A 22,219-nucleotide genomic window follows, 5' to 3' on the forward strand; every position below is an offset into this window, starting at 1 on the left:
TTGAACCATCACCCCTGCTTCATAAAATCTACATTAGCAGGTGGCTGGAATTGGGAACTAGAGCCAAGATTCAAACTTGGAACTCTGATGTTGGTTGCAGGAGTTTTAACCATGAGGCTAAATGCCCACTACCATATTTTTTATATTTGTTTTTCTGGAATAAATACTGTTTTGTATTCCCATGTCAGTGTGTGAGAGTTCCCGTTGCTTTGCATCCTTGTCAGCACTTGATATTTTCTGTCTGCTTTTTAATTCATTCTATTTAAGATGCTCATTGTGGTTTTAATTTGCATTTCTCCAATGTCTATTGCTGGTTGAGCATCTTTTCATGTGTTTTTGCCCTTTGCATGTCTTCTGTGGTCTGTTTTTCAATTGCATTGTGTTTTTGTTTGTTTTACTGAGAAGTCATTATATATATATATTCTAGATGCAAGTCCTTTGTCAGATGTAATGGGCACTGTAGGTACTTCCTCTCAGAGTGCAGCCTGCCTTTTTACTTCAGAGAGCAAGTTTGGGCTGATTAAATCCTGAGGACTCTCTTGGTAGAGGAAAGTAAGGAAATTGAGACCTGAGTCAGCAGAAAGATGTGGGGAACCACTGTTTCTGAAGGTGTTTATTTTAAATTATAGAGGGAGGAAAAAGGGTGGGCCAAGTTTGAGTTGTGTAGAGAGGAGGTTCTGGAGCTTTGTTTCAGCTGCTTCCCTCTCTGCTGTACTTTAGATCCTGAGCTCTTACCTTCAGCTGGGTGCCTTGCTTCCTGCCATCCCTGCAGGCCCACTGAGACCAGCCGAGTACCTGAGAGGGCAGCCAGGCTTCTTGCCTGGAGCCCATCCCAGGCTGAAGCCGTTTTTAGTAAGTAATCATTCACAAGCCCTAAAGTGATAGCCTCGGAGGAGTCTCAGGCTTTGAAGAGCTGCTTTCATCTTCAGCTGGACTCCTTTCCAAACAAGCATCGGCAGGGCCTAGTCAGGGCTCTGCCATACGGGGTTCAGCCATGAGAAGCAAATTGGCAGCCACAGACAGCCCCCTGAGGCACTGGAATTCACTTTCTCAGAATACATATTAAATGTAGATGAAGCATTTATTTATCATAGGCCTCTTTCATGTTGCACAGAATTCTTTCCACAGAGCAGCCCGCTTAGGTGCATGGCAGAAATCATGCCCTGGCCCATTAGGCAGAAGCTGTGTGGGATCTTGTCACCTTTTGCTTGCAGGTCTCTGTAGAGACGTCTTTGTGAGACAGCGTTTGCTACTAACTGGACACTAGGAGAGTGTTGTGCCCTGGATCGTTGGCGCTGCACGTGGTGGTCAGAGGAGCCCTGCATCTGTGCTTCAGTCGGTTTCTCTGGGACCAGTCTGCTCAAGCATCTCTGGCTGCTGACCCCAGCAGACGTGACACGTACAGAGACTTGCTGCCCCTTCATGAGTCTGAGTTATCTGAATGTCCTTTTTGTAATCAAAGCAGCAGTTTGTAGGCAAACATACACCTTTTCTGCTCATGGAGGTACCCATTTCTCTATTAAGGACAGTAGAAGATAGGAACGCAATATTGCCTTAACAAGTAGTTCAGGCTTTTAAAACAGACAGCGGTTAAAAACAGGTTCTTCCATAAATCTGCAATGTGGGATCTAAGAAATGGTCCCATCTGGAAGATCCTGCCGGTGTTGCTGTCGCTGGTTTGTAGAGCAACGCAGATTGTGGAGTGAAAAAAAGACCCTGTGGTCCTGAAAGATGACAGGCTCCTTAATTGATGTCCATTTCAGCTGGTGGTGTGCCAGCTTATGTTGGCCCTAGTCCAGCGTTCCTGTAATTTGGGAGCCAGGTGTGAAGCATTTTTGTTCCGTCTTGTTCCCTAGCATGTCCAGAAGCCTCACGCATCTCACTTGAGGCAGCAGTACTCTGTAGGAAACAGATGTACAGGTAGAGATGGAAGGAAGTGTCACAGCTGGGCTATGGATATATCTTAAAAAATCCTCCTTCACATTCAGATGAAGGGCTTGCAAATGGGGGGAAAGGGTATTCACAGCCTCTGTGTATGGTGTAACTGCGTAAACAGCATGGATACTCTTTTGTGATTTTAAAATCACATGTCTTACTGCCATAAATGTACACTTCATGTAAGCAGAAATATTTGGTCGCTTGCCTCTCTCTGACTCTGGGAATAACAATATAAAGTGCTATATAGAAAACAAGCCTTTAAGCTTGAATTTGATCATTTTCTTAAACATCTACAGGCTGAAGGAGCCACTGACCCCTTGACTGGCCGAGTTCATAACTGGGCTAAGGGAGCGGAATATTAACAAACAATAGAAAACACTACCATCATCTGCACAGTGCATTGTTATTTTCCCCTTGTAACCCTGGGATGAGGAATGTCCGCTCTGCAGGCCGTATAGCCCCACGAAGTCACTTAGTCTCACCCTGCCAAGGCAACCGCAGGCAGGTGTTGAAACTCAGTAAGTCGATAGTGGCTGACTTTTAGGTTGATAATTTTGTATGGCCCACAAATTGTTATTCATATCCAAGTGACCTTTAGCAGCAAAAAAGACTTTCCACTCCTGCTGGAACCTGTACATGCGTTCGGCTGAGGAGGCCTTGTTCCCAGAACCTAACCTGTATTCTTTCTAGCGCTCAACCTAAGCTCCAACTTTGAAAACAGGCAGCTTACCTTTCAGGATTACAAAACCTCAGCAGGATCATCCCTGTGGGAGCAGGGAGCATTAAGGTCCTGTGGATGTAGAACTTAGATATTGGAATTGGTGTTTTGCCATGAACTTAGGTTTTGATACAAGGCAAGCCTTCTAGGACTAAGAGTCAGCTCTGTTTCCTGGAGTGCCCAGCCCACAGACTGATGGCTGGAGCAGTTCTGCGGTGTTCCTTCCTTTAATTCTGTCTCAGAGCTGAGAATAGCCTTTGGCCTTGACACACTGCAACATCTGGGCGTGCCTGCAGACTTACCTCAGTTGCTTACAGGGCACACTTGGTTCACTGTTAATTTGATTCTCTTCCTCTTTGTGTTGTCAACAGAAAAAATGCAAAATCTATTAGATAACTCTTAAAGATGAGGAGCCAGTTACTGGAGGTTTTCCTCTAATCTTACTGAATGAAATATACTTCATGCATGTGGCCAGGCACAGCATTAAGATGCTGCTGAAGAGAGCCAACACTGTGGCATAGAGCGTCAAGCTGCCTCCTGCAATACTGGCACCCCAAGTGGGCAAGTTTGTGCCCTAGCTGTTCTGCTACCAATCTAGCTTCGTGTTAATGTGCCTAGGAAAGCAGTGGAAGAAGACCCAAATGCTTGGGCCCCTGTACCCACGTGGAAGATCAGGAAGAAGCTCCTAGTTCCTGGGTTCAGTCTCAGAAGCACCATACATTGTGATGTGAAGCACTGGATAAAAAACCTCTCTTTCTCTTTCTCTTTCCTTATCTGTTTCTCCTTCCTTCCCGCCCTCCTACTCTCATTCCCTCTAACTGTGCCTTTCAAATAAATAAATCTTTAAAGAAAAATTTAAAAAGGTGCTGCTGGAGAAACCCACATGTCCAACTGCCAGGGTTTGGGTCCAATTCTGTCTTCAGCTAAAGTAGGGAAGAAACACTGTGAGCTCAAGTGTTTAGATCCCTTCCCGCCACATGGGAAGTCCAGATTGAGTCCCAGGTGCTCAGCCCTTGCCACTGGGGGCATTTGGGAATGAATCAGCTGATGTTACATGCGTATTTACTTCTCCCTCTCCACTTTCTCTCTGCTTTTTAAACAGTGTAAAAAAATTAAGATTTATCTACTTGAAGAGCAGATTTATAAAGAGCTGGAGAGACAGAGGAAGATCTTCCATCCACTGGTTCACTCCCCAAGTGGCTGTAGACAGCTGGAGTTGAGCTTATCCAATGCCAAGAGCCAGGAGCTTCTGGGTCTCCCACACAGGTGCAGGGTCCTAAAGCTTTAGGCCATCCTCGACTGCTTTCCCAGGCCACAAGCAGGGAGCTGGATAGGAAGTGGGGCAGCCGGGACATGAACCGGCACCCATATGGGATCTCAGCACTGCAGTGGGAGGATTAGCCAATTGAGCTGTTGTGCCACTCCCAATATAATAAATAAATGTATTCATTCTGATTTTATTATGGTAAACTATACATAGCAGGTATTAAGTACACTCATGTTGTGTAGCTTATCACCCCCAACCATCTCCAGAACTTTTTCATCTTCCCCAACTGAAACTTTATACACATTAAATCATAGCTCCTGGCAGCCACTATTCTGTTTTCTGTCTCTGAATTTGACTATTCTGTAAATCTCATATAAGTAGAATCATTTATTTGTTCTTTAGTGGCTGGCGTATTTCACTTAGCATAATGTCTTCAAGATTTATCCATGTTGTAGCACATATTAAAATATCCTTCCTTTGTAAGGTTTAATAATATTCCATTTACTATAGTTTGGCTATTGACTGTCCTCGAAACAACCTATGTTAAAGGCTTGGTCCTAGGCTGGCGCTGTTGGGAAGTGGCGAAATTAGAGGTCCTCAGGTCGTTAGAAAGGGCTGTCTAAAAAGGTTGTTAGAAAAGCCCGAGTTTGGACTCATCGCTTCTCTCTGCTTCCTGGTCTACCAAGTGATCCTTCCTGCCTGTGTACTTTGCCATCACCAAGGGTCCCTTTCCAGGGCCTGTGTCCTATTCTTGGACTTTCTGCTTCTGAAGTATAAGCTAGGGCCTGGTGCAGCCTGACGGCTAAAGTCCTCACTTTGCGGGGATCCCGTATGGGTGTAGGTTCTAATCCCAGCAGCCCTGCTTCCCATCCAGCTCCCTGCCTGTGGCTTGGAAAAGCAGTAAATACTGCCCAAAGCCTTGGGACCCTTGGGACCCTGCACCTGTCTGGGAGACCCAGAAGAAGCTCCTAGCTTTGGATTGAGCTCAGCTCCAGTCGTTGTGGCCACTTGGGGAATGAATCAATGGATGAATGATCTTCGTCTCTGTCTCTTCTTCTCTTTGTATATCTGACTTTGCAATAAAAATTTAAAATACAATGCAAGCTATATAAACCTCTCCTTCATCAGTAGCTTGTGTTAGGTATTGCTTTGTACTAGCAAAAGGCTCATTTGCCACTGCAGATGCATATGGTGCTGCACTTTGTCCATTCACCTGCTGGAGAATACGTGGGTTACTTTCACCTGTGGCTGCTTGAGGCCGTCTCTTCGAGACCTTGCTTCGGGTTCTTTTAGGTGCATACTCAGAATTGAATACAGTGGTCTGATTTTGGAAATCATACTGTTTCCCACAGCAGCTATACATTAATAGTATATAGGGATTCCAGTTTTTGCACATTATTCCCAAACTTGTTCTTTTCTGATTTTTTTAATAATAACCTTTCTTTTTAAAAAAAAAAAAAAGAATTTTTTTTGGAAAGGGAGATTTATAGAGAAAATGAGATACAGAGAAAAAGGTCTTCCATCCAGGGATTCACCTGTGTGTGTTTCTGCAATGTCTGAAACTGAGCTGATCCAAAGCCAGGAGCCAGGAGCCAGGAGCTTTATTGGGCTCTCCCATGCAGGCGCACTGTCCCAGGACTTTGAGCCATCCTCCACTGCTTTCCCACCTCAGAAGCAGGAAGCTGGCGGCATTACGGGGATCCTGGCACTTGAAAGGTTAAGATTTTGCCATTGAGCCGCCACACTGATAATCACCTTTCTAATGAGTGGGGAGTGGTTTTCATCTTCTCGTGTGATTTTGATTTTCCATTTTCCTAATTAGTGATGTTGAGCATCTTTTCATGTACTTGTTCCTTATGTACAGGTGAAAAGTCGCATTTCTACCTTTTCAGTTGATCAGCGTTGAAATGCCTGAGAGTAAACTTTTCTCCCTTTGAGGAAGAGGGGGGCAGGGATGGAATTAAAAAGTATGTCAGACAGGGTTCTGTTCTTGTGGCTATTTCTGTGGCCTTAAAAAACAATTCATACAACCTCTCAAGGCTTCTCCGATTGTTTATTTGTTTGTTACAGCTGTAAAATGGAACCTATAACCATCTTCAACTCAGAATGGTGTTTTTAACTATAGAGGACTCAGATCTGTGAAAATGTCTTACAAATATTTTATGAAAATATAGCATCTTGGGCCATTTAGGTCCATAGTTGCTGAAATTCTTATCAAACCAAAAAGAAAACTTACCTTTTAAGTATTTATTTATTTATTTGTTTGATCTGAGACCTGAAGTTGTAGGTTCTTGGGGAGGTGGAGGTAAAGTTCACGTGCCCTGCTCTTTCCTGTCTCTTCATTTCCTGTGACTTTAGGTCATAATTAAGGGCTTGACTTGGTTTTCTCCCATCGTGACTGCACAGTCTGAGCAGCCTTGCTTAGGGATGTGGAGGCACTGGCCTGTCACTCACATGTATCATGTAATCTAACAGATACTCCCCCTTGTGTGCTCCAGCACTGATGCCCATGATTTCTGCACAACTTCATCCTGTTTCTCTAGGTCGGTCGTCCATGGGGAATTGCGAGCTTCCACATACATTCACTTAATTTTATAGACTGCTTTGCTCCTGTTGTTTCTTTGCTTCACAAAAGAGAAAAATTTAGGTAAGAAAGTAGCATTTCAGTAACTAGGGATGTGAAATACACATTGAGATTTAGATTGCAGCATGATTTCCCCCTTAGGAGTACTCACAGAAAGTTAGGCTCTACATTGTTCTAGACTTCAAGATGAATTGTGGCCTCCAGAACTCTTCCAGGTACCAAGCAGTACCTGATTGAGTTTAGACCAGGAAGTGGGAATGTGCTTTCTTCTCTAAGGCAGTTGATTCAACGGTGTGCTATGTGCATTTTCCTTTGGAAAAACTGGGAGGGATAAGGAGCATTCCACAACACTCCATCTCTAAAAGGCGTAGAGATTTATATTGTCTTTATAGCAACTCTGATTTTTTTTTCTAATTCTTTTTTAATAGAAAGATTTACATAGAAGAGGAGAGACAGAAAGATCTTCCATCTGCTGGTTCACTCCCCAAGTGGAGCTGAGCTGATCCAGAGCCAGGAGCCAGAAACCAGGAGCTTCTTCCAGGTCTCTCACACAGGTGCAGAGTCCTGAGGCTTTAGGCCGTCCTCAACTGCTTTCCCAGGCCACAAGCAGAGGGCTGCATGGAAAGTGGAGTAGCTGGGACACGAACTGGCGCCTTTATGGGAGTACGGCACATGTCAGGTGATTACACTAGGCTACTGAAGCAGGCCCAATCATGATTTCTTGATGCATTGCCACCCAAGTTAACTCAATGTATGAGGTCCGTTTTTGTTTAGAGGATCAAGACAATATTCTCAAGTTATCTCAGAGCTGCTAGCAATGGAAGAGATCGTTATTGCCTTTGCTTTTTAGTTCTGAGTCTTTCATGCCTTTTGGTTCAAAGGAGATGCTGATTTTTAGTGCCCTCTGAAGATCTTTTCATTAAGTCCATTAGTAGGGAAGCTTTTTTGTTTCAGGAGTTATTTAGGTATTTATAGCACCATTCCTGGGCCATGCACAACTGACTTCCTGCCATCCCACCTGCACTTGCCCTGAAAGTACCAGATCACATCATTTTACAGGCTTTTCCCTGGCCCACTGGCCAGAGGTTCACATTCCCTTACTTCCTACTTTTCTTTCCTGTATTCTGTCTTCATTTTCCTGAAGGCCTGTTTCTGGTACGACAGAATGGGAAGCTTCCAGTTTTATGAGCCCATCAACATGTTTGGTGATGATGATGACTGTAATAGAAATTGCATCTGTGAAATTATGTACCCAATCATAGTAAACACTTCGCATGAATTAGTGTGAAGATGCAGCATTGCTGTCCCTGCTGGTACAAAGAGGAAACACTTAAAAGGTGACTTGCACAGATCCTGTTTTTACTACTGAAGAGCAGGATTGGAATTTGAATTCAGGTCTTTCTAACTCCAAAATCTGTGATACAAACCACTATACGCATGTTTCCACATCTCAAGAAAAATCAATAGGTATTGAGGTCTAAGATAACTTGCTGAGTTTCTTTGAAAAGTTACAGGGAAAAAAATATAGCTTAATTACATTTGTTTCAAAACAGAAGAATGTCTACAAGCCAACATACATAGGATAATCATGTTTTTGCTGGTTGGTTTTGGAAAGCTACAAGTGAAATCATCAGCAGTGGTTACTCTACAAAAAAAAATGGGCTTTGAGAAGAATGTTTTATTCATCTACACTGTTAAGCTTTGTTACTCTAAATATGTGTTGCATTTACAGCGCATCAGTTTTCAAAGAAAAAGAACCCACTCCAGTTGCACCAAGTTTACATAAGTTTTTTTCCTAAAGATTTATTTATTTATTTTTATTGGAAAGTCAGATATACAGAGAAGTGTAGAGATAGAAAGATCCTCCATCCGCTGATTCACTCCCTAAGTGGCCACAACGGTCAGGGCTGAGCTGATCTGAGGCCAGGAGCCAGGCGCCAGGAGCTTCTTCCAGGTCTCCCATGCGGGTGCTGGGTCCCAAGGCTTTGGGCAGTCCTTTACTGCTGTACTGCGGGAAGCTGGATGGGAAGTGATTCTGCCAAGATTAGAACCAGCGCCCATATGGGATCCCAGTCATGCAAAGTGAAGATTTTAGCCACTACGCTAACCTGCCAGCGCCCAGTTTACATGAGGTTAAGATGCAGTTTAATAGAGTCTTATATTTTTAATGGCATAGGATTTGATACACTGAACAACTCTCTTGATTGCTACAACTAAAATGCTAACTGTGATGTGATGCATCCAGAGCTGGCATGAAATCTGCAGATCTTAGAAATTAAAACCAACATTACTTTAAAAGAAAAAGATTTATTTTTTATTTGAGAGACCAAGTGAGAGCGAGACATCTTTTTCTCTGTACTGGTTCATTGCACAGATGACCTTGATGACTGGCATTTGGCCGCAGTGAAGCCCGGAGGCTAAAGCTTCTTCGGGTTGTCACGTGGGTACAGGAATCCACACAGTTGGGCCATGTTTTACTGATTTCCCAGGCATATTGGCAAGGAGCTGGATTGGAAGTGGAGTAGCCAAGACTCATATTGGCACTTCTATGGGATGTCAGCACTTCAGGCAGAGGCTTAGCTTACTGTACAATGGTGCTAGCTCCCCATAACAGCCTGATTCTTTTTTTTTTTAAGTGTATATATATGTATATTTGACAATCTTTACATAGTTAATTAGGGTAAAAAGGTTCAAGAGCTATAGGAAAGTGGGTAAGACTATTATTTCCATATAGTTTCCTTCATGTATCTTAGGTAAAGAGGGATGTTAAGGGAGAAGCCCACCCAGTCTCCCACCCATCCCAGGTCCTGGATGTGGGGCATACACCGAGGGTCTTGCTCAAGTGGTTTTGATAGTTCACCAGTTATGAATTGCTGCCAGTCTCGCCACTCCAAGCACGATGAGATCGTTGAAGAATCTACTGATTGACATAGTCCATCTTAGAGTCTCCGTTTGCCCAGCACTTTGCTGCCAACCTATAGCTGAGGTGGTTGATTGATTGGGCCATCCTCAACTGCTTTCCCAGACCACAAGCAGGGAGCTGGATGGGAAGTGGAGCCACCGGGATTAGAACCGGTGCCTATATGGGATCCTGGCGCGTTCAAGGCGAGGACTTTAGCCACTAGGCCACGTCCCCAGGTCCCCTTAAATGTTTCTTTAAAAGGTTCCTTTGTAAAGATTTATTTGTTTATTTATTTATTTATTTATATAAAATGCAGATACACAGAGAGGAGGAGGAATATCTTCCATCTGCTGGCTTACTCCCCAAATGGCTACAATGGCCGGAGCTGAGCTAATCCAAAGCCAGGAACCTCTTCCAGGTCTCCCACATGGGTGCAGGCTCCCAATGCTTTGGGCTGTCTTCAACTGCTTTCGCAGGTCACATGCAGGGAGCTGGATGGGAAGTGGAGCAGCTAGGATTTGAATCAGCGCTCATATGGGATCCCAGAGTGTGCAAGGCAGGGACTTTAACCACTACTCTACTATGCAGGGCCCTGAAGTATATACCTTCTAAACAATCCCAGATACAGGTTTTTTTTTTTTTTTTAAGATTTGTTTATTTTTTATTTGAAAGATTTCTAGAGAGAGGAGAGAGATGTATATCAAGAGAAATCTTATAATCCTCTGATTTACTGTTCAAATGGCCACAGCAACTAGAACTGAGCTGATCCAAAGCAAGGATCCCAGAGCTGCTTCCAGGTCTCCTGCATAGGTCCAGGGTCCCAAGACTTGGGCCATCCTCCATCATTTTCCCAGACCACAAGCAGGGAATTGGATTGGGAATAGAGCACCTGGAGTACAACACCCATTTGGGATGCTGACACAACAGGCCAGCCTGCCACCCTGTGATACACCACCTTACCAGTCCCACAGTTTTTAGTTTTTTGGTTTTTGTTTGTTTTTTTTTTTGTTTGTTTGTTTGTTTTGTTTTGTTTTTGTGAGCAATAGTAGTGATCAATTACAAAAGAAAAAGAGGTGAGAGGCCTTTTGGAAGACACGAGGGTCCTAAGGAAGAAATACTGCAATGGTTTCAATAGCCTTTCCTTCAGAATCTTCACTTTGTTTAAGATGAGGATGATTAAAAATTCCTACCTCTAAGACCCAGCACAATAGTCAAGTAGCTAAATCTTTACCTTGCATGCGCCAGGATTCCATATGGGTGCTGGTTCATTTCCCAGCTGCTCTACTTCCCATCCAGCTCCCTGCTTGTGGCCTGGGAAAGCAATCGAGGACGGCCCAAAACCTTGGGACCCTGCACCCATGTGGGGTTTTCTCAGAATCATAGTCAATTTTTTATATACTGACACACTTTTAATATTCTTGAAAGTCTGTTTCTTTTTTCTAAGCTACACAAACAGTAACCAGCGCAGCCAAATACAAGTATAATATAAAATAGTTTTTTGTGATGATGGAAACGTTCTGTTTTTGCAGTGGTCTCTAGCCATATGTGACTGTGAAATAGTTCTTTTTGGGGCAACTAAGAAAATAATTTACATGTCTTTGTGGGACTATGGAGCATTTGCAGCATGGTCAGTACAACCAAGAAACAAACAAACAAAAAAATTGAATTTTAATTAAATCGAAGTGGCCTCCTGTGAGTTGTGGCTGCTATGTTGGACACTACAATTTTCAGATCATTCTCCCGGCCATATTCTCGTCTACCCCTCTTCCTCATGATGTGGTGTAGGACCAGCAACATCAGAGTAGTCACCTGGAAACGTGTGCTGTGTTAGGCCTTCCCCAAGACCCATGAACCAGAACATCTTGAGGGCATAGCCCAGCCAACTAACGCTTAAAAGCCAGTTCTCTTTCTGTTGAAAGCAATACTCAGACATGGTCTGACATGCATGGATTTCACGTGAAGACAATTTCAGTGGTTTAAAAAAAAAAATGCCTGAATATTCTCCTGTTGGTAACATCACATATTATGAAATAAAATGTGATCATGGGGAATTTTAAAAGATAAATCTGTTTTATTTTTATTTGAAAGGCAGAGGAAAAACAGATCTTTCACCCACTGGCTCACTCTGTAAATGGGCACAACAGCCAGAGCTGAACCAGTCTGGAGTTAGTAGCCAGGAGCCTCCTCTGGGTCTCCCTTGTGGGTGTAGGATCCCAAGAATCTAAGCCCTCTTGCACTGCTCTCTCCTAGGCTGCCAGAAGGGAGCTGAATGGGAAGTGGAGCAGCTGACACTACAGCTGGTGTCCATATGGGTGCCAACGCCAAGTGCAGAAGCTTAGCTTATTACACCACGGTGCCAACCCACAGGGAATTTTATTTTTAAAACCAAATTGATAGGCACAGAATCAACCAATGTGCCCATCATCAGATGAATGGATTGAAAAAAATAAATTGGTAGGTGCTGTTCAAAAAAGAAACAATTAACAGTAACATCATCTAACTGCAGCACACCGTCTTACTGGCCTGGAATCATCACTCTGGGCTCTTCATTTTCTGCCTAGTATGCGTTCCGTCTGTCAGGCTGTTTCATACAGGAGACCCCACTGTTTGCTTTGGTGTCTCCTGGAAGAGAAGAATCTGGCTCCCTGGTGTGTATTTCACTCTGTTCCCTTTGGGGGGCGTTTCTGCCTCTTCCCATAGTCACACCACATTCCCTGGGAATATCTCCCTGTTTTAGACAATAACACACTTCGTCTATACAGTTATCTTCTTTTAGTATAGTTTTTATCCTCTTCAGCTTGAAACTTATAAGAGGTGCCGGGCTTGTTCTCTGGCCTTGAGCCAGATGTCATAACTCCAGGCAGTGCCACGCTACATATCTCCAGCAGTTTGAAATGGAGAGCGGGGTTTTGAGATAAGATCAGCAGCTTTAGGTGATGGCATTGTTTCAAATAAGCCAAGCATGACCCAAAGCTTCCACTTCAAATGGGGAATGAAATTGCTTCATCCTTTGACAGCTTGCTCCATGAAAGAAATTTATCTTTACTTAATTGCTTTAGCTCTCAAGAGGCTACGCATAATAATTTCTCAGAGATAATTATATTGAATTTTGAAGATATGTGACTGCGGACGTGAATATGCAACTGCAGCGGACAGGAAGAGAGAGAGGTCTGGGGCTGAAGGGGCACTGGGGAGGTGGCCAGAGGGTCCGCTGAACTTGCTCATAGGTCTCTCTTCTCATTCTTGGGCTCCTTCCGGCCCTGAATTTGCTGCTTGAGATGTAAAATCCTTGGACTAGCAGCTGGGGGTTAAAGTATCTTGTCTACTATTTGTGTGGTTGTGAAGCAGTTCACTCAGACTCCCCAAGCTGGGAGGGGTCTGGCCGGCTGGTTAACTTCCGGCCTCATGTCTTCATCTCATCTGGCTGGGCACAGTCTGTCTGCACTGTGCCAGAGTCACTGGGGGTTCCGGTCAGTGGCAGCTGAAAACCAGCAAAGTTGTTGATTTTAAAACATGACTATTTAGATGTTAGGGATAAACTTCCTGTAGATGGGGACAGGCTCCTTAATCTAGGCATGTTTGAATTTCCAATTCTCGTTTCCTTAGTCTTTATATTTGAGAATCTGAAGCTTCCAGTCTGTCGTTTTCACTAATTCCAGATACTACCTTCCTTTAGCTCAGTTTTTTTCCCCCCGTATTTCTGAAATTCCAGGGTTTCCCCCAACCTCCTATTAAATAACTGTGTTTCCATGTTTTGGTATAATAACCCCTCGAAAGACCACGGGGGTTTTCCAAGTTGTGGGCACAGTTCTCCTGTGTCATCTTTCTCCCGCCATGTTTGCAGCTCCTTTAAAGACTGCACACTCTCAACATGAGATTGCGAGCTCTGTGGGACTGCTCCGTGACCGACGCCCTGAGTGACCGTTGTGGTGCTGCATATCTTGGTGAGGGGTGGATGAGTAAGAGCCAGTGAGGCAGGGCTGAGTGACATCATTACGGGCACTCCTGCCCTCAAGTCAAGGGAGATCTGACTTGGAGGTCCAAGGGACTTTTGGGTTCTAAGATGAATAAAGGCCTAAGCCAAACTGGGGGGCTGTGTGCTAGAATCAGTCCTGCTGGTCTGACTCAAAAGAGAATCTGCAGAGTCACAAACTTTCTTTACCCACCCATTTCTAACCTGGCCGAGCCGTATAGGTCCTTCTGCTCACCGGAATTTCTGTCCCAAACCCTGCATTCCCAATTAAACTGGGCCAGCTACACTCTTCAGCCAGTTAGAAGGGAGCATTGCCTTTTATTATTATTATTTCTTATTTTTTGATGATGATCACATAGTTGATCAGTGTGGGAAGGATTGAGGATTAGGGAAAAGTGGGTAAAATCATTGTTTCCAAATTTGCTGTTTCTTCTTGTTTCTGGGAGGAGCCTTACCTTTTAAACCTTTCCTGCAAGAAAGCTGACAGCTATAATGAGGAAAAAATAGCGTTTGAAGGGGGTCATACTGGTATGCCTCTAAGGGAAATCTGTATCAAACACTGTCACATCATTTCTTGGAGTCAAATCAAGGGACTTTTGAAGGACTTAACTCTTTGCTCATGTCAAAAACATGAACACCTGAGTAGCAGCCTGGAGGGGTCAGCAGGGTTCAGGTGTTTATCCTAGTGGGAGTCTGTCTTTCCAGTTAGGAAAACACTGCTCTGTTTTATCACCACCTCTGGTAGCCTCTCCTGGCATTTCTTCTCTTCTGTTTTCCTGTCAGCCTAACAGTAGAAGCCTCAGGAAGCATCCCAATGCTGAGTTGGAGTACGTAGCGATGAATTGGAACTGTCTAGGGCATCTGGGCAGATTTGGAAGAAGCCAGTCAAGTTGCAGGGGTCTGGCTAGTATGGGTGAGAGGCATCAGCCCTTCCTTAGACGGTACATCACCTGCAGTATTATTTTGACCAACCTTCCATCCATGATTATGAAGATACTAGTTACTCAAGTTCACAACTTACTTATTTTGACAGCTTTATTTACTGCCCTTAAAAAAAAAAAAAAAGAAAAAGCTTTCTGTAGTTAGGGACTGTAATTTGTGCTGTTAGTTTGATCTCCCAGGAGCAAGATATACCCATTTCCCTTCTTGTTTTAATTAAGTTTATATTCGGTACATAGAATTTTGACTAAGAAGAGTAAGTAACTTATGGTGTCTTTTAGTCCAAAAGCGGGAGCAGGGGAGAGGGGAATAACCCTGAAGTTTTGGCTTTTTCAGGGATTAAATCATCTTTGGAGCAATTTTTTTTAATGTTCTATGAATCTAGTTAATCTGGTGCATTCAGTAAGATTTGCCCTGAGGATGTCTGACTCAGAATTCTCCTTCTCTCTCACCCCCGTGTGTGTGTGTGTGTGTGTGTGTGTGTGTGTGTGTGTGTGTGTGTGCTGAACATCTCTGTTCCTCTGGGAAAATCTTCAAACCCAGATTCCAAATAGGGAAATAGACTTTCCAAGGATTTAGAGTCACATCAGAATTAAGCTAGAAGAAAGTGTTTTGGCGTAGACATTGGGGAAAAAAATAGATCAGATGGAAATGAAGAAATGATACACAGCTTGCTTCTGTTTCTCTGAGCACACTCTGTGGCTGGCTGTAAATATAAATAACTGCTGGCGGTTACTAGTCACACTTACAAACGGTTAACCAGTTGATATACCTGCAACCCTGGTATAGTGCCTGGTTAGGTCCCAGCTATTCCACTTCCCGTCCAGCTTCCTGCCAGTGTGCAACCTGGTAGGCAGGAGGTTGCAGCTCAAGTACTTGAGTCCCTGGCACACAAGTAGGAGACCCACACTGAGTTCCAGGGAATGGAAAAAGCTTTCTCTCTCTCTCCTCTCACTCACTTTCTCTTACCTGTACATAGAAATGATTACATTTTTCCCAAATAAAAGCTTTCTTGGGGTGGGTGTTTGGCACCTTGGTTACATTTCCACTTGCGATATGCCCAACGTGTATCAGTGCCCAACTCAAGTCCCAGCTCCCTTGCTCCCAGTGCAGCTTCCTGCTGTTGTGCATTCTGAGAGATGGTAGGGGACGGCTCAAGTACTTGGGTCCCTGCCGCTCAGGAGGGACCAAGATGGAATTCTGAGCTCTTGATTTCAACCAGCCCATCCAGCAGATGGAGCACCCCATCTGTGTCTTTGTCTCTCCTCTTTGCAGCTGAAATGAAAATATGTAAGAAATCTTAATTTAAACATTTAGTTATAAAATTTAAAATTTAGTTCTTCAGTCATAGTAACTACATATCAGGTGGTCAATTTCCACATGAGACTAATGCCTACTATGTTGTCAAGAATATATATAGACCATTTCCACCACTACCAGAACTTCTTTTGGACAGGTCTGATTGTTGGTCAAGTGAAGGAGTATGACTAGGACAGCTTTATGGTGCAGTGGATTAAGTAAGCCGCCTGTTGGGGCACCTGCATATCATATCAGAGAGTATTATTTGATGCAGCATCCTTCTCATGCCTATAGGAAGGCAGCAGACAGTCACTCAAGTACTTGGGTTCCTGCTTTCCACATGGAAGCTGGGATGGAGTTCATGATTCCTATCTGCTGATTGGATTAATTGGCCTGATTTGACCACTTCACAATGTCTGTATTTATCAAACAAAGCGCCACATGTGCTTTATAAATATAAAGTGTATTTGGCAATTAAAGTGTTTTTTAAAATCTTAGATGACATGACAGGGAGAATATGGAAAGGAAGGTATTGGGATTTGATTGGCTAAAGTTATCTGATTAGAAAGAAGTCAGCATTAGAAGTGGTGGACTTCAGTGAATACAAAATTACAAGGTTCCTGTTGAGGTGATTCAGTTGTGTTATCAAGCACATACAGGATATTCTCTCTCTAAAGTGATCAGTTTTCATGATCTTCCACAGAAATTTTTGTACTCTTATAAGAACAACTTCTTCTTTATCCCTGTGTGCCCCATCATCAATGCCTGATTTTCTCCTCTTTCATTTTCATTGATATTATTTACATCATCATCTTACATAGTGCTGTCATGATGTATTATTTTATTTAATTCCCACTGTTGCTGTATGGGATATTATTTTACAGGTGAGAATAGTAAGTTTTAGAATAATTAACTTTTGGGCCCGGCGCGGTGGCGCAAGTGGTTAAGTCCTCGCCTTGCACGCCCGGGATCCCATATGGGCGCCGGTTCTAATCCTGGCAGCCCCGCTTCCCTTCCAGCTCCCTGCCTGTGGCCTGGGAAAGCAGCAGAGGACGGCCCAAAGCTTTGGGAACCTGCACCCGCGTGGGAGACCTGGAAGAGGCTCCTGGCTTCGGATCGGCATAGTATCGACCCGTTGCGGCTCACTTGGGGAGTGAATCATCGGATGGAAGATCTTCCTCTCTGTATCTCCTCTCTGTATATCCACCTTTCCAATAAAAAATAATAAAAATAAATCTTTAAAAAAAAAAGAATAATTAACTTTTTAATGCTCATTTCATTTTTGAAAGGGAGAGAAACAGAGAGGTCTTCTGTCCGCTGTTTCATCCCCCAGATGCTCACAGCATCCATGGCAGTGAGTTAAAGCCAGCAGCCCAGACCTAACGTGAGTTCCCGCGTGAGTGGTGGGCACTCTGCCTCCTCATGTCCACATTGGTGGGAAGCTGAATCAGAAACAGGGCTGAGACCCAGATGGAGCACTCTTGATAAGTGGATGTGGATGTCCCAAGGAGCGTCTCAAATCCCTGCTCCTGAGACTAATTTATTTACAATCCTGTACCAATGCTAGGTCAGAACTCAGATATATCATTTAGTATTATGTTCACATGATAAAAACCTGAGCTATAGAGATTGTATTCGCTTACATCAAGAGACTCTACACTTGACTCCTCCATTTTGGTAGATGCTCAGCCTTGTCCAGTTTTCTGTTTGAAATCCTAGGATTCCTGTATTGTTTTCAGACCGTGGTTGACGGCTGAGAAGGAAGGAGGACTGCAGAGTGCTGTGACTGTCTAGCAGTTAGTGGTGGCCTTCACCCCAGCCCAGGGCGGAGCTTTTCAAGCTGCTTCCTGGTAGCATGCCCTCCTCCTCCTCAGAATCACTGGAAAGGTGAATTAAAAGCAATATATATTATGTGTCGTTGTCTTTTTACATTTTCTGTCCCATTTTTTTTCTTCATCCCTCCCCTCACCTGAGGCTGAGAAAAGAGATTGAGTGATATGTTTAGGCTTTAAGGGAGTTCATATCCTGGCACTCATGTTGGAACTTGCTTGTGAAAATTGTACTGGGTAATTAATTAGATGTCTGTAGAGAATCCAGAAGTTCAAAGTTTCTATATCTTGTTAGTAGAAATTTGGTTTCCAGAAACAGAGTTTGGTTTTGTTTTTTGCTTTTTGGGGGGTAGGGGCAGAAGGGAGGGTTGTTTTTATTTTTTTAAGTTTTCTCTTCCCACCCACTCCCCTGCTCCCATCTTTATTTCCAGCTATGGTTGGTAAGCTCACCACCCAATTGTCATTGCATGCTTTTCATAGACACTGATGCTTGAACTTAAGTCTGTGTGTAGCCTGGGCTCCTCTGCAGGTTAACTCTGACAGGCTGGACTTCTGCATTACTTTAACATTGGATGTTTCTTGAGAACTTGGGATGTGCCATGCATTATTCACAGAACTAGAGATTCTGCAGTGAGTGGTCAGACACCACTTCCAAATCCTGGACGTTACAATGTAAGGAAAGGGAGACAGGGAGCAAGCCAAGAAAGGAGATAAGCAAAATAAAGTCAGTGTGTACTAAATACCATGGAACAAATAAAATGGCAATTTGAAGAGACAGATGGTGAGCTGATTTAATCACTCATGTAGCCTTGTCTTCACACCTACTTTGGGCTCCTGTTTTGTCACACTGACTATAGAAGGATTTATAGTCAGTAGTAGTCATAAATCAGGCTTTACTTTGTCCTTGTGCAAATTAGAACGGTCTTGGTGATTGATCCTGGTCTCTACCCAATTGTTTGGAGTTTTAAAAAATAAATAAGTCTTGGGCCCGGTGCGGTGGCGCAAGTGGTTAAGGTCCTTGCCTTGCACACCCGGGATCCCATATGGGCGCCGGTTCTATCCTGGCAGCCCCGCTTTCCTTCCAGCTCCCTGCCTGTGGCCTGGGAAAGCAGTCGAGGACGGCCCAAAGCTTTGGGACCCTGCACCCCCGTGGGAGACCTGGAAGAGGCTCCTGGCTTTGGATCGGCATAGCATCGGCTGTTGCGCTCACTTGGGGAGTGAATCATCAGACAGAAGATCTTCCTCTCTGTCTCTCCTCTCTGTATATCCACCTTTCCAATAAAAAAATAATAAGAAATAAATCTTTAAAACATAAATAAATATATAAATAAGTCTAATGTTAAAAAATACAGATAAGAATTGTGGGCCTGGCGCAGTAGCCTAATGGCTAAATCCTTGCCTTGCATGCACCAGGATCCCAGATGGGCACCAGTTCTTGTTCCAGTGGCCCTGCTTCCCGCCCAACTCTCTGCTTTTGGCCTGGGAAAGTAGTCGAGGACAGCCCAAAGCCTTGGGAGCCTAAACCTGTGTGGGAGACCTGGTAGAGGCCCTGGACTCCTGGCTTGGGATTGGCTCTACTCTGGCTATTGCAGCCATTTGGGGAGCAAACCAGCAGATGAAAGAATTTCTCTGTCTGTCCTCTTTTCTGTGAAACCTGACTTTCCAATAAAAATAAATAAATCTTTTTTTTTTTTTAAAGGAAATAGTTAAAAATCACTTGGGTTCATCATGCTTGGCTTTCAAGGGGTGAACATTTGGCCTAACAATTAAGACACCCCCTGGGACATCCACATGTGTGTATCTCTCGATGATACAATATTATATGACACATTTAGGCATTTATGCCTATGGCAAACTCTGTGTATCTGCTTTGCTTGTTTGTCACCGCACTCAACATTGATTTTTAGATTTATCCATGTTGATGCGCAGCAATTCTATTTAAATTTTGTTATATAATAATCCACTGAATGTATCACAGTTTATCTATTTTCTTATAGATACATCATATTCTGCCAAGACCAATAAGCCCACATTCTCTTTGCACTGATATATGAGTTTCTCTAAAGAAATTTATCCAGGCCCAGCGCAGTGGCTGAAGTCCTAGCCTGGAACGCTCCAGGATGCCACATGGTCGTCAGTTTGTGTCCTGGGCACTCCACTCCCCATCCAGTGTCCTGCTTGTGGCCTGGGAAAGCAGTAAGCAGTACCAGCTGGCCCAAAGCTTTGGGACCCTGCACCCGAATAGGAAGCCAGGAAGTGATTCCTGACTTGAGATTCACTCAGCTCCAGCCATTGTGGCGATTTGGGAAGTGAACCAGTGGGTGCAAGATCTTTCTTTCTGTCTCCTCTTTCTGACTTTCCAATAACTATAAATAAATCTTGGGGCCCAGCGCAATAGTGTAGTGGTTAAAGTCCTCACCTTGCACATGCTGGAATCCCATATGGGCGCCAGTTCTAATCCCAGTGGCCCTGCTTCCCATTCAGCTCCCTGCTTGTGGCCTGGGAAAGCAGTCAAGGACGGCCCAAGGCCTTGGGACCCTGCACCCGTGCGGGAGACCCTGAGGAGCTCCTGGCTCTAGGTTTTGGATTGGTTCAGCTCAAGCCATTGCGGCCGCTTGGGGAGTGAATCATTGGATGAAAGATCTTCCTATCTGTCTCTCCTTTCTGTATATCTGCCTTTCCAATAAAAATAAATATATCTTTAAAAAATAAATAAATAAATCTTTTTTTTTAAAAAAAAAAGGGGGAAAAAAAGAAAAATAGAAATTGATCTAAAACAGAACCTGCTGCATGCCATCAGCTTTGCTACCTGGTACCAGGTTACTTTCCAGAATAATCATACCTGTTCATGTTACAATATGTGATGGTATGGAAGTTCCATCTTTCCATGTTCTTGCGGAGAAGGCATTTCCAAATATTTTATTTTTACCACAGCAAAGAATTTAAAAGCTTCTTATTTTGTGTTTTCCTTATTATGAGAGATAGTAAGCATTTTTACATATGTCTATTAACCATATGAATTTTCTCTTAATTCCATATTCATCATTTCTGCACGTTTTCTGTGCTTTTCTTCTGTTTGGTTCTTTTCTTTAATTTGTAAGTCTGGGTGTGAATTCTTTGTTAGCTATGTACTGCGCAGATTTTCCAATCTGTAGTTTATTTTTTTATTTACTCATAATGTTTTCATATGTGCACAAATTTTTTTATGACAAGTTTGTCAAATATTTCCTCTATGGCTCATGTTAAGAAATCTATCCTGGCCAGCATGATAGCTTAGAAGACAAGTCATCCACTGTGATGCCAGGATCCCATATGAACGCTGGTTTATGTCCTGCTGCTCCACTGCTGATCCAGCTTTTTGATAATCTGGGAAAACAGTGGTGGAAGCCCCAAGTCCTTGGGCCTTGCACCCACATGGGAGACCAGGAAAAAGATCCTGGCTCCCAGCTTTTAACAGGCAGAGCTCTGACCATGGGAGCTACCTGGGCAGTAAACCAGAAAATGCAAGATTTCTCTATCTCTCCTTCTCTCTCTCTTTTTTCTTTTCTTTTCTTTTTTTTTTTTTACGTTTATTTTATTTTGATTGGAAAGTCAGATATACAGAGAGGAGGAGAAACAGAAAGGAAGATCTTCCATCCGATGAATCACTCCCAAAGTGAGTGCAACGACCAGTGCTGTGCCCATCCGAAGCCAGGAGCCAGGAGCTCCTCTGGGTCTCCTACATGGGTGCAGGGTCCCAAGGCTTTGCGCCATCCTCGACTACCTACCCAGGCCACAAGCAGGGAGCTGGATGGGAAGTGGAGCTGCCAGGATTAGAACCGGTGCCTATATGGGATCCCGGCTCGTTCAAGGTGAAGACTTTAGCCGCTAGGCCATCATGCCGGGCCCTTCCTCTCTTATCTCTCTGTAATTCTTTCAGGTAAAAATAAGTGAATCTTTTTTAAAAATCTTAATATTGACCATTATTGCTAATTGTTGAAACTGGATGATATCATATTTGTTTTTATGCTAGTCTTTAATAATGCAAATGCTTGGAACATTCCATAGGTAAAAAAAAAAAAAAGTTAGTTAGAAGAAAACCACTAGAATGCATTTAATTATAATATGCTTAAACTTCTATTGAGTAGAAAAATAATTTCTCAATGATAAACCAAAGCAATTTGGTGGGCTTAAAGGTTATTTTTTAAATATTTATTTACTTACTTACTTGAAAGGCAGAAAGTTACAGAGAGGGAGAGGCAAAGAGAGAGAGAGCTCTTCCATCGACTGATTCATTCCCTAAATAGCTCCCAGTGCCTGGGACTGCTTGTAGAGACCAGGAGCCAGGAGCTTCATCCATGTCTTCCACATGGGTGCAGGTGCCCAAACACGTGGATTTCCTTCCACTGTTTTCCCAAGCTCATTTATCTAGGCCTGGCTCAGTAGCTGGGTGGCTAAAGTCCTTGCCTGACATGCTCCAGAATCCCACCTGAGCGTCAGTTCATGTTCTAGCCGCTTTAAGCTCCATCCAGCTTCCTGGAACTAGATCAGAATTGGAGAAGCCAGGACTCAAAGCAGCACTGGTGCTCCTGTAGGATGCTGGCACTGCCAGGCAGTAGCTTTACCTGCTCTACCACAGTGCTAGTCCAAAAAGATTACTTTTATCTCTGTACAAGACCTTGATCATTTTCTTTAAAAAGAAAAAAATCTTATCTATATTTTCATTTGAAAAGCAGAGTTAGAGAGAGATACAGAGAGAAAATTCTTCCATCCACTGGTTCACTCCCCAAA

General features: G+C 43.5%; 1 protein-coding gene across 2 annotated transcripts in view; it reads left to right on the top strand.

The window, feature by feature from the left end:
- Positions 1–22,219, top strand: part of SMG6 (SMG6 nonsense mediated mRNA decay factor) — a 227,106-nt gene that overhangs the window by 146,637 nt on the left and 58,250 nt on the right. The window lies entirely within an intron of this gene.

The sequence above is a fragment of the Ochotona curzoniae genome, unplaced genomic scaffold (assembly GCF_017591425.1).
Source record: "Ochotona curzoniae isolate NIBS_2020 unplaced genomic scaffold, NIBS_Ocur_1.0 scaffold_2453, whole genome shotgun sequence".
NCBI classification, from domain to species: Eukaryota; Metazoa; Chordata; class Mammalia; order Lagomorpha; family Ochotonidae; genus Ochotona; species Ochotona curzoniae.